We start from the raw sequence: 11,281 nt of genomic DNA on the forward strand, positions 1-11,281 counted from the left end.
TCTGCAATGTCATGATTTATTTATAGAATAAATTAAATCATTATGTGCTTATAATTTCAACAGGCAAGGCGCTGGCATGGAGATGAAGCCCATGTCCTAGTAAAGAACAAAGGAACCTCAGGTCTCACTGAAGACCCTAATGCCTCGCCTACAAAGAGCATGCTGGAGGAGACCACTCACATGCAAACTGGGCTCAACAACTCTTTGTCATCAATGCCAGTGAGGGGAGAGGCTCGCTAGCATCACGGGCAGGCGAGGTTGGTGGCTGCTAGAGCTTGTCGGCAGTGCCGGTGAGGAGGCACGGGTGGTGGCTCATTGCCCTATAGTCTCCCCGTCCCCTTTCGGTTTCCTATCCCCATGGTCACTTTGACACTTCTTTTTCTCTCTCGCCTTTGTTTGCCCTCGCCGAGTGCCCTTCGCTAGAGCGGTGCCTTCGACACTCTTGCTTTTCTCCACCCGCTTCGCTTTCGTAGCTTCGGATGACTCCATGGAAACCTTCTTCGGCCTTCGCTTCGGGCACAAACCTAGGCACAGTTGGAGACAACTTGAAGGCTTTCCTGGGGAAATCGACCGTTCAAGAAAATGACATCACTAGCCTCGTGGCGAAGGGGCTGACCAAGGAAGGGCATGGCAGGTCCACATGCGAAGACATGGTGCCACACAAAGGGCAATGACGACATGGTTGTCTTCATCACATATCTAGATGCGGAGCTTTTCTTCTGCTGCAACAACGTCCTCCCCGCCATCCTCCAGAAGTTCAAGCTTGAGCTGCCGTAGCTTAGTTCAACAACGCTCGTTCGGGTCACCAGTTTCGACTGGATGTGCCGCACATCTGACTTGTGACTCCTCCGCTGACCTCTTCGTCGTCATTTTCAACCCGGCAATACTTCTGAAGATGGTGTGCACCCTGGCTGAGTCAAAGAAGACAGTCTTCGACAGTCTGAACTTTAGCCCACACACGAATAGGATGGACATGTGGCCGACCCCTGCGTCCGTGCTAAAGTGGGAATGACTGTGGATGGAGCAGTGGTTCTACCATAAGATTCCATACCGCACCAAATCCGAGGAGCTTGCTACCCTTCGGACGCTGTTGTTGACTTGAAAAATCAACGCGCAGAGGCCTGGGAGATCTGCTTAACTCTAGTGCAGTTCCGAGAAAATTGCCTTCGGGTTCTGAGCGTGCCAGATGGTTTGATCCTGAACCAACACAGAAAACAACAAAGAGTTAAATCAATCAACGATAGCCGATCGGCAAGATTGCCGATGACATATCGTTAGGGGCCACGCCAATGCAACTCGAGTTGGATCGGCGGAGGCATGTAAAAACTTGGAGATTGTTCGATATACTTGGTCGGCTGTAGATGTCAGCGGCACGTAATCCATCAGTTGGGACACGCTTAAATCGAGCTACTGGGATAGATCGGTGGTAGCACCAAGACAATATAAATCGCTCTATATCTAAACGTGCTCCAAAGAAGGGATTATGCGCGCTCACAGCATAGCCGATGGGGTAGACCTAACCTGTATCGGCTAGTACTCCGATACCGCCTTATACCAAGATACCAGCACAAACGAAATATAAAAAGCTAAGGCCAACCTAGCGATTGGGAAGCTTAATATACTTCAAGAGGACGGGATCTTGATATAAGGGCAGATTTAGACAATTTAGAACCAAAAAAGGAAGAAAAAAAGCTAAATCAGGTAAGATCGGCTGAAACCCCGATACTACCTCTATTAGCAGTCAAAGAAAAGGTTAGATGAAACGCTTCAAGACAGTACTTAATAGATCGAACTTAACCAATGCAGTATTAAGCGTGAAGATAAGCATAAGATCTAATCAGACCGATGATAGCTCACTCGAGATGGTGGATATACCGCATAATCTAGCTCAATATCGAGGCCTAGACCTATCGGCTGTTTTTGATGATAGAAGCTAGCCGATGAAGCCCAGATAACGAGATCGATCTAGATTATGCGATATATATGATTAGAGTGTCATATATGATCGACCTATCGGCGGCTTGCATGGATAGGATTAGAGTGTCATAAAGATGTAAGCACTAATCCCGAGAACGCAAGCCGCCATGACAAGATTTACCTTTTCGTCGGAGATCGAACCCGATGCAGCCCAACTCGAAAGTAAAAACTCATCGAAACTATGAAAGTAAAATGGTGACGATGCGCCGAAGTGTATTGAATTGTCGTCCCTTGATTACACTGGGTCGGGCCATATTTATACCCGAAGTACATGATAGGTCCTTGCTGGACACGACTCTTATCTCTAACATAACTTAGAATATGAATGAGCCCTTCAGGTGGGCCCTTACCAAAATATCTCTAAGGAAGATAGAAAATGTCCTAATTAATAGATACAATTGCCTTTGTTTGGACTCCTATCCTTGTGTGGCAATAGCTATGGAGGTATTCATCCAAACCCGACGACGATTCTGGGGCCACCTTTCCGGAGATTGGCGGCGTCGGCTTGACTTCGTCGGACCCGGTGCTTAGCCGATATGTGGTAGCCGATGTTGCCGTAGCCGATTTGAGCGTTCGTAGTCAGCTTTTACTCTGCTTTCCCGAATGTGCTTTTTCCAAAATCGGCTTCGTCTCCAACTTCGAATCCAACCCATAGAGCTACCAAATTTGGTCGTCAACAGTTGTTAACAACGAAATTTGGCATCAGACTCGGAGAAGAAGGAAGAAGATCGAAGCGGATTTGGTGTTGAATCGAACTGAACTTGGAGTCGGACTGCACATCAGCTAGATACCGTATCGGCTGAAAACAGAACATAAAGTTGATCAAGGTTAATGAAGCCGATGACCGATACAGCCGATATAGCATGACTTAGCTCGACAAGGGCCTAGATTGGGATAACTGTCATTGCTAATTAGAGATGGAGCTCGATTAAGGCAATTGTATCTATTAATTAGGATATTGAGTCGGTTTGATTAAAGACTTGGTAAGATATCGCCTTATATGGTCTTGTTTGTATTAAAGGTTTGAGTCGTGTTCATAATGGACTAAGTTTATACTCGGGGTATAAATATGAACCCCATAGTATTGTAATAGGAGAGCAAATCCTACACAACTTCATTGTATCGCCACCCTTTTACTTTTCTCGTTTTCCGGCGAGTCCTTCGCAAGAGGTAACCCGTTTCAATGGCCCGCGCTATTGCGGCTAACATGTCGCTTTAGATGCGTTAGGCTCGATATCGTGAGTCATTGCTATCATATGTTTTAGTTAATCTATTCTTAGCTTCTCAATTTAGCTCTATCGGCTGCTGCTCACTTTAGGGCTTATGTTGGTTTCGGTTAAATTGTCTTGCTAGATTAGATTAGCTAAGACATCTACCATCCTGAAAAGTGTCTAACTGCTTGATTATCTAGACTGCATGTTTCTTTTCATACTTTGAGATACATCATCCCTAGTCGTGCTTAGAACCATGCAAACTAGCCCACGATTAGGCATAATAAGGATAGTATCGGGATTTCAGCCAATCTTACCTAATACGCGTTTTTCACCTCCTGTTTCATGTATATTCACTACTTATACAGATGGATCGTTTTATATAAGCATACCAAGTTTTAGTCCGTATTTCTACACTTTCATGCTTGATTTATGTATGATATGTTTGTTGACGGTCACTATAGACAAATTTCGACCGTCAATATAACTAAAATAATGGTGAATTAGCTATGCTTACAATGCATATTTGCTTTCAAATAATATAGTTCTACGAGAATAACATGTTGCACGGATTTATCTATAACTTAATATAAATATTTGGATTTTTCCGTCATCACATCGTAGTAATCGCGGGTTTTCGTCCGGTCATGCATTTTTTCTCCGTCATTAATCGCGCTAAATTTAACTCATCCGATCTGATTCATCCGCCTGCATCCGATTCTGTTTTGGTTCAGTCCATACACAAGCCCAAACTGGTTTCAGTATTCTATGTCCATCTACTGTCCATCTACAAGCCCATACACCAATTCTAATCTAATCTAATTTGTGCAGTATTCTACATCTACAAGCCCATACTCACACCGGTTCTGATTCATCCAGAATTCAGCCCACGTATAAGCCCATACACACCAATTTTGATTTGTTGAGTCAGATTATATCCCTGTTTTTTTTCGCTATTTTTAGCGCTACAAGACCTATCCCGAGTCAGATTCTATCCCGGTTAGCGCTACAAGGCCTATCCCGAGTCAGTTTCTATCCCTGTTTTCTTTTCGCTATTTTTAGCGCACCCCACTAACGTGATTGTACAGATTTTTTCGCAGGCTAAAATACACAAATTCAATTACAAACAATAGAAATAATAGAATTGAAGATCGCAAGGCTCTTCGTCGAGGATGTCAAGGCACCTCCAATCAATGTCGATTCCAGGTTATCAATGAACTCAACCCTGAATGCAATTTCAATTTCAAGTTAATTACATAAAAGGAAATCAACAGCAAATATAAATACTCTCAAATCAACAACAGTGACAGTCTACTACTGATTTAGACTTGGTTTAGACTAGAAGCATTTTCAGACCAAACCACCAAATTGGGCCAACAAACCTCACTGGCAATATAGATTTCACACGGTTTACACAACAATTCATAAGCACTCACACATCAATATCAATATTAAACACAAACTAAACATAATTGAACTCCGCAACGAATAGGCATAAACCAATCAATTTACAACCAGCAATTGCATAACGATTAGAGGGGTGTGGGAATTGAACTTACCATATATCTTACCTATTGACCATGTATTTTCTTCCTAGGCTCCTGGTGTACTGCCATACCCACCATCACCCCCATAGCTGCCCAAGTAACCACTAGCACCAGCCATCCCATTGCTACAAAAGCCTTTGGGTTTAGTGAACCTAGATTTGTGACCTGAATGCAATTTCAATTTCAAGTTAATTATATAAAAGGAAATCAACAACAAATATAAATACTCTCAAATCAACAACAGTGATAGTCTACTACTGATTTAGACTTGGTTTAGACTGGAAACATATTCAGACCAGACCAAATCCTCCTGCCACCACCAAAATCCAGAGCATTACAAACAGTTAAGAGGAGAGAGAGACAGGGAGGATGGAGGAGGCACTAAGGATTCAATAACTAAATAGAACTAAATATTGCTCTCAATTAATTATTGAGCTTAGATAGTTAAGACACATTCTATACAGATTGAGCGGATGCTAGACCGTGAGTTGAAAGAGGAGTAGTTTGGTTACAGACTTGCAGGCAAAAGAAGCATGGAGAAACAAAAAAAAAATCTGCTTGGAGAGGTCTCCTTCCATCCTTAGCTCCGTAGCACATCGTATTCTCACATGAATATGCCAAATTGCCAACCTGTTCTCTAGATTGCCATGGTTTTGCTGCCTGTTTGCACATCGTATCCTGATTATCAAAAACCAATTCGGATACATATCACTTGCATTAGTTCCTGACCTGGTATCTACAAGCCCTTCTCTTGCATGCAAACAGGGATCTCAGAAGTTGAGAAGATATAAAGGAAAAATACATATAGCAATCATAACCCATTCAAGATGAGAAAAGTAACTCATAATTAACACTAATCAAAATCTATATGTCCAGTTCAACTTTTTTCGCTGAAGCATCACTTGCATCCTAAAAAAAATTAAAGTACCTGGGCGGCAAAGGCTGGGAGTGACGGCGAGTCAAGGATGTCGGTCGCTGGCAGAGGGGGTGATGGAGGCGACGTCCAGCGATCACCAGCGGCGGCACGCGTGTGTGGGGATTAGGGGCAGCTCAAGAGTGATGTAGATCTTCTCGGCGCTGTCAGTGGCTTCGGTGATGGAGACCAGAAGACGCAGACGGTCTTGTTGTGGACATCGACACCTCTTGAAATCCATCGCCATCATCACCGTAGGAGAGGCCGCCGGGTCCGTCCCTCCCGTCGTCGCCGGCGGCGGATCCGTGCGAGAGGGAGGGGGGCGGAGAGACAACGGGAACCATGCGAGAGGGGAAGAGGTCACCGGATCCGCCCCTCCCGTCGCCGCCGCCGACGGATCCGCACGACAGAGGGGCGGAGAAACGATGGGATCCAAATGAGGAGGAGTGAAGCCGGCCACAGGATCCGTGGAGAGGAAGAGGTCGTTGGATCCGCCCCTCCCGTCGCCGGCGACGGCGGATCCGCGCAACAGTGGGGCGGAGAGACGACAGGATCCAGGCGAGGAGGAGTGAAGCCGTCCCAATCCGGAAATGCGTCATCTAAGAAGCTAAATCCAGCAGCAGCTAGGGGGAAGAGAAGGCATCAACAGCAGCAGCAACGACGGCTTGGAGCAGCAGGTGGTGGCATGGTGGATCTGGTTGGCAACAACTACTAGAGCAAAGGTTAGTGGAGAGCAGGAGAGTGTATTCCTCAGATGAGGATGGGGCAAGAGACACAGGAAGACGGGGAGAGAGAGAGAGAACGAGAGAGTGGTGTGCAAGTGCAACAGCTCTCATTTTCTCTGACCTCCTCGAGCTATCCAGAAAATGATAGCTGGCAGCTGGTCAGGATGGTGGTGCGCAACAGCTCAATCTGGTATGACCTCCTCACTATTTTGCTTTTTTTAATATTAACATAAAAACCATCAATTCTTAACTTCACTATTTACTGAGACAAAAATAATCAATTTTAACAAAAGGTTATAAAGGTTTAAAAAGGAAAATAAAATGCAAAAAGGAATAAGTTGTTTTCCCTTTTTCTCCATCCACTTTTTTCGCCACCTTTTCTCCGTGTTTAACTTTATCCACCGCGGCATATTAGGTTTGGGTACTATATATCAACCACACAACACATGACTAGTTTATAAAACTATATCCACCGCGATATTACCTGATGCAACGCACTAGCATTTTACTCCAATCACCACCGATGGTAGATCCGCGCGAGAGGGAGGCGGAGAGACGACGAGATCCGTGTGGGAGGGGGAAGAGGTTGCCGGATCCGCCCCTCCCGTTGCCGCCAACAACGGATCCGCACGAGAGGAAGACAGAGAAACAACGGGATCCATGCGGGAGGGGAAGAGGTCGCCGGATCTGCCCCTCCTGTAGCTGCCAACTGTGGATCTATGCGAGAGGGAGGCAGAGAGACGACAGGATTCAGGCACCATTAACGGCTCAACGCGAGCATCAACGATGGCTTGGAACTGGTGGTCAATCTGGTCGGCGACAACTAAAGCTATGTTACGAAGCTAGATACAACGAGTGAGTTTTTTGTTATTATTTTTTATTGTTGACATCAAAATCACCGGAAAGTTTCACTCTAATATTTGTTTGAGATAAAAAAAATATTGATTGTAAAAAAAACTGCGTGCTATCATCCACATGTCACATGACCGGTCTCAACGTGAGTCCACATGATTTTAAGAACAAGACACATGCTTGCAACGCGAGAGTTGACCGAGAAAGCACACGTGACCAATACGAGGCTATGAGTAAATATCTAAAAGTATTTTTTGATCCATCCTGATTATTATTGGTATTATTTTTGTTAATCCAACATTTTTTGTCCATTGCCTCTTGCATGAAAGTGACCACGGCATTGGGCTTCAGACTAATTCATCAGGTACATCGTTCATATTTACACTTACACGTGGAATAATGGTAAAAAAAAACCTCTGTCATTATTATTGACATACTAGATTGCTTAAAATATTGTTCAGTTAAACTTCAATCAATTGCCGTGACATTACCCGGTGCAACGCACGGGCATTTCACTAGTCAAATAAAATAAATAGAAAGTGAAGAAACCTCACTCCTAAGAAAACAAATGGATAACATGGGCCCACAAGTCAGGTGTAACCGTCGGAAACCAACTTTAACTACCACAACCGCCTAAAGAACCCACCTGTCACCCATTGTATAAAGGGGAGGTCGGTTGGAGCTGCCCCTGGTTCGGCCGAACCAGGGGCAAGCCGGCTCGGTCCTCCCCCTTCCACGTGGACATCCAGGATTGCTTCTCAATGACAGTTACAAGGGTAAAATGGATAATTCGCATGGAGTAACCGTCATACCGACCCTATAAAAGGAGAAGCTCACTTCACTTCTCAACACACTCAAGCAAGCTCAATTCCTCTTCATACATTAGTATTAGTAGTATAGTGCTAAGTGGAGTATCATAAAATAGTGTTCGGAAGTCCTCAGAGTCTTCGGAAGAGTTTTCGGTATGGCTCTAGCAGCTCTTGTAATCTCTTCTGTAGTATATATCTTCGGTACTTTGCTTAGTCTAAGTACTGGCCTTACTTTATATCCGCATTATGTTAATTGTGTGGGCAGCCTACCAGAGAGGTGTAATGGTGCGGGTTTAATGTCTGATTTATCAGTTGCTTTGTGTCGGCTGCAGGGGTATATAGAGTAGTAATTAGTAATGTGAGCATGGTGCTTAGATTATTAAATATCATTAGTTAGGCATATATGCTGCGGGACAGTAGAGGTGGGCCGCTAATGGTGATAGCTCAGTACGGGTATTCCTCCACGTTAGTATATATTCCTAAGATAAATTCATAGGGAGGGTACTCCTCCGTATTTAGCCCCGGTTGGACAGCCATGACAGGTTGTCGTAAGAAACTCGGCAACCCAGGGTGATCTCTCGAAGTACCAGGAGGACACTGTTAGGGGGTATTGGCCACATGATTGTACATTAGCAGATGTAAACTAGGATTTGAGTGTATACTAGAAGTATAGAAATTTAATACTTTCTATTTCTTCTCCCACTTAGTTAGAATTATTTCGTGATGAGGATTTAATCAGCTTTGCTTCGTGTCACTCTACCCCTATATTACACTTAGCCCCTGCTTAGGCTTTGACAATTATAAGTAGTATATGTATAAAGTACATTAGCAAAGTTCACTCTTATTATCTTCCCTTGGGAATAAAAATATGATACCTTGGAATACTTCCGGGTGAAATGCTACAATGGTATATCCGTGCGCTTGCGGATTACTTCTGTAACCATAAATATACCAGAACTATTTCTGGCGCCATTGTTGGGAATGAATATTTCCAGTAATGTCGTTAAGAAATACCAAGAATGTTTATATGGATCAATATATTTATATAAGTTTGTACTAGAGTATTAGCTAGTACAATATCTTTCTTGCTCTAAATACTGTCGCATCAGCTACATTCATAATATTGTCTTCAATTAATCTCTTAAACTCTATAGATAGTATTACTCCACCATCGATTGGGCGTGTTTAGGGTTTATTATTCTTTGATATATCTACTCCATAGCCGATTTGGTCGAACTTCATCGGCTGAGACCATCAACGATACGCTATCGGCCTATCGGCCGATCGGCTATCGTTCAGCTGATTCTGCTTTTATTCTTTCTTGCTGATTGCAGTATCAAATCAGCTGGCACACCCTTGATACACTCAAGGCTAGCCTTGGACTTGCACTTGAGTGTTGGCAGCTGTTATTGACAAATTTTATGCCGCCAATACTTGCATAAATTAAGAAAATAAAACATCCAACATAGTGATAGGGTTTAATTCTGACATGTTCCACAAGTGTTCGCATATATTTGGATGCAGGTAATATACCGCCAAAGTTGGACCAAAAATAGATTTAAGTGAAGGAGAAATCCTGTCCATACAAGGAGTAGCCCAGAAACTATACTGAAACATACTCAATCAGGCCTTCCACTCGAAGAATTGGACAAAGGAGGTAGAGAGGCAGCAATAGGCCAAGGCTTGGGCCTATTGGGCCAGCCATGGGTTCGGCCGAACCCATGGTTTGGCCGAACCACTCTTGCAGCCGTCTGATCTGGGGGTTTGTCGTGGACGGTCTAGATGAGCTCCTGAATGATGGTTGGAGGGCAAAAGTGACTTTTCGAGTTCTGTAACTGTCATACCTACCCCTATATAAGGACTTCACCTCTTCACTACACTCACGCACTCCAAGCTTGAGCTGAATTATAAGACGCTCTATTGTACTTTATTGTATACTAGATTAGGGAGAGAGTAGAGTAGAAGAACTCGGAGGAGTTCTGGAGTTGTCGGTAATCCTCTCCTTATTTCTTTTGCTCTGTTAATTACTCTAATTATAATATAAATATCTTTTGAGTAATTTAGTTTTGCTTGGTGAGAATTATTTCTTGGTTAGTTCCTAATCAGCATACGGGATCATCGTTCACTATAATCAACTAAAATATAGTGATTTACTTTAGTGTGTAGCTAGCATTAAAATAAGTAATTAATCAGCTTAGACGCAGTGTTTAGGTAGTTAATTTCCGGTGTTTGCTCCGCATCCTACAGCAGGTGTGAGGTGGGTGTAGAGGTGGTGATAGCCCTCATTATCACTGAAGTCCTCTCTGTCCGGGTGTGCAGTAGAGCGATATCTAGGAGCAGCGAACTGGCCAGTGCCCGAAGTATCGTGTTAGGATTAAAGTTAAGCTTTTTGTAGACAATGTTTCTTACCGGTCAATCCTCTCTATCGTTTTGCCTATCCATAGCTTTGTGTCCTTGGATGAACCTGATTTAGAGTTGGCACACACTTTTCCTGTGGAAAATCGATACCTGAGAATACTCCTGGGTGAAGTGCTACATCGGTATTTTCTGTGCGAATTTTATCTGTGAGGTTAAGTGCAACATACCCAAATTCTAGACCTTAAAAATTTCATGTCAAAATAGTTGGAAGCTAAAGCTTGGGTGGTGACCATTGTTGTGGAAGCGAGATGGGGACAAACTAGAGCGATTCATATCTTGTGGGTAAAGCTGTACAAACTCTGCAGAGTTCTCTAAACTAATCGATTAGCCGTGCTCATGGTCAAGAGTGCTTTGGTGAAGTGTCATGAGTATAGACTATGTTTTAAATTGTGAACATGTGACATGATTTGAAATTGGATAAATTGTGTCGGAGATATGGGCCCGGGGGTATGTGAAGTGTGGGGAATCTACCTTCCCATCCTGCCGTGTATCCCTACAGCCTGGTCCTGCCCCCGCAGTCCGCGAACCGTTGGAGCGGCCGGGGGGGTCGAGGCCTCGGGGTGCCACGTCATGCCCCTCGGGCCTTTGCACCGCTTTGCCCCGAGGCCCTTGCCCAGCTGCCATTTGGCGGGGGGAGCGAGCGAGGAGGGGGCCCAGGCTGAGCCTCCTTTAATGCGCGCAACGCCCCAACTGCCCCCTGTCTCATTTAATGCAGTGAGGCAGACGTGCGGCATGCTAAACTGACACGCCATAATCAAGAATGACCGGTCTGTGACCGGCCTGACGCCGGTCACATCTGACTGGACCGACAACCGTGCTCCCACGTCGC

At 44.3% G+C, this 11,281-nt stretch overlaps 1 long non-coding RNA gene across 1 annotated transcript; it reads right to left on the reverse strand.

Moving 5' to 3' along the window:
* Positions 1 to 3,884: 3,884 nt before the first annotated feature.
* On the reverse strand, positions 3,885 to 6,475 carry LOC4325223 (uncharacterized). Its single transcript, XR_010737637.1, has 3 exons — positions 5,664 to 6,475; positions 4,748 to 4,900; positions 3,885 to 4,413 (listed from the first exon to the last, which is right to left on the reverse strand). It is a non-coding gene; the product is annotated as an uncharacterized lncRNA (long non-coding RNA).
* Positions 6,476 to 11,281: the final 4,806 nt, after the last annotated feature.

The sequence above is a fragment of the Oryza sativa genome, chromosome 1 (genome assembly GCF_034140825.1).
Source record: "Oryza sativa Japonica Group chromosome 1, ASM3414082v1".
NCBI lineage: Eukaryota > Viridiplantae > Streptophyta > Magnoliopsida > Poales > Poaceae > Oryza > Oryza sativa.